The sequence below is a fragment of the Cynoglossus semilaevis genome, chromosome 5 (genome assembly GCF_000523025.1).
Source record: "Cynoglossus semilaevis isolate Cse_v1.0 chromosome 5, Cse_v1.0, whole genome shotgun sequence".
NCBI classification, from domain to species: domain Eukaryota; kingdom Metazoa; phylum Chordata; class Actinopteri; order Pleuronectiformes; family Cynoglossidae; genus Cynoglossus; species Cynoglossus semilaevis.
The window spans coordinates 3,631,394-3,633,387 of record NC_024311.1 but is presented as its reverse complement, the minus strand read 5'-3'; the positions used below and the strand labels follow the sequence as shown (position 1 = coordinate 3,633,387).

The window sequence follows — 1,994 nt, the reverse complement described above, 5'->3', positions numbered from 1 at the left end:
CCCTACAGATGAAATCTTTCTCATGTTTTAATCTGACACGGTTTACTCTTTTGTAGGATATCCTACAAAATTGTTTTTAACTTTTACACATTAAAAGTACATGACTTATTCATGAGGAAAGAGGATCTTTAACCAAAAACTGCAGACTTATTTCAGATCAGAACCATTGAGATCCAGGAGAATGGGTTCAACACGCAGAGACTTTTCAGTAAAATGGGGCAAAATTTAAAATTAAAAATCGCTGACTTTAAAAAAAAAACTGGTTCAGACTGTTTTGGATGTTTTGCATCAGGTAAAAAAACATTTTTCCTTGTTGTTTTCCCCCATAAATAATCCCCTAAAACGGTGAATAAATCAGGATTTTGATAAACCGTTGTTAACTGACCTTCCTTGAAAAGAAAAGACTAATACCTACGTAGGATATTTACTGATCGGATTAAGGACACAAACCATATATGTGAGAGTGTATTTATAGTTTTTAATTATAAATCAAACGTCTTATTTATCAACTGTTCTGTTATCTTTTTATAATAACAGACACACATTGAAAACACTTTATATCCTTGTGTTGTCATCTTGCAACAAGCTCAGCCTCGTTTTGCTGTTTTATAAAGAATATTTATTTTGAATTTTTTATTTATTTTTATTTAGCGTACACTTATTATTCGTACACTAATTATAAACAGATTCCTCTTTCTTTCGTCTTTAGTCAAACAAGCGTCGCCGTTGCTGTTTCCATTATCTCCATGTAAAAGTATGTGGTGACCTACGCAGTAAATTTAAGTCATGGATGGTTGGCTAGAAATTCCAAATATGTGTTTCTTGCCCCTTCTGTCAGCATGTGTTGAAGTCACTTGTGTGTCAGGTGCGTGTCAGCGGCCATTGTGGCTGTGTGTGTGTGTGTGTGTGTGTATATTTGTGTGCCGAATGCCCTTGTTGGTTGGGTGTCCCAGTGAGTGTGACTGTGTTGTTTACCAGCTGACACGCGGTGGCTCAGGAGGACATTGGTCAGGCTGCTGCTGCTGCTGCTGCTGCTGCTGCTGCTGCTGCTGTGGTTTCTAGGCTTCTTTTTTACCCGTATATAGCAATGACAGGCCGTGTTGTTTCACCTGTTGTGGCGTGTGGTCAGCAGTGTCTCTCTCTCTCTCTCTCTCTCTCTCTCTCTCTCTCCTTGAACCCCACTCTCTCTAAAGCCAGAACACAAGCGCTGCCCCTTAGGATCACATGGGTCAGTCCATATGTGTGGGGGCTTGACCCATACGTGAGGGCACGGACAACAACTAGGGTTATAATAAAAGAACAAACCAATGTGCTCCTGTTCTTCAGCTCTAGTTCATTTTGAGTCGTGAAACATTCAGTGTGTGCCGATTAAAATAGGATGAAAAAAAAATATGGGAAGAATCAGGAACGCAGTCGCTTTTGGTCACGGTCCCTGATGTGAGAATATGAAAACAGGGTAAAGGTCAAATGTTGGTGTGAGCTTCTGTGTATTTATGAGTTTGTTGGTGCCTGAATTAAGAAGGATATGTGAGTGATTATATGTATGTGTGTGTGAGTGTGAGCGCGTGGGTGTGTGTGTGTCTATTCTGAAGCATTAAGCTGCAAATCTACTTTCAGCTGGTGGACAGGTGCAGTTCCAAATTGGGCTCCACACCTGCTACTGGAATAAAAGTAACGTGGGCCACGGAGCTATTTTTGGCACCTCTTTAACAAGTTCCTCTTATAGTTGTGTCCTACTGAGTGAGTGAGTGAGGGGGAAGATGGTACGGAGCAGCCTGGAACGGGGGGGCAGAGGTGTGGAAGGGGTCAAATGTATCAATTGTGAGACAGCTGAAGTTACTGCGCACACACACACACACACGCTGACGAACACTTGCGAAGGCAGAAAAGAGCAATCTGAAAGTCATGTCGCGTATCAGCGAGGCGTGTTAAACTGGAGTTTATTTCCTGTTTAGTATCAACCGCAGACTGGTCTGTCAGCCGGATACACAACT

The 1,994-nt window shown here is 41.6% G+C and overlaps 1 protein-coding gene across 7 annotated transcripts in view; it reads left to right on the top strand.

Moving 5' to 3' along the window:
• Positions 1 to 1,994, top strand: part of cbfa2t3 (CBFA2/RUNX1 partner transcriptional co-repressor 3) — a 62,169-nt gene that overhangs the window by 26,939 nt on the left and 33,236 nt on the right. The gene's annotated exons all lie outside the window — the stretch shown is intronic.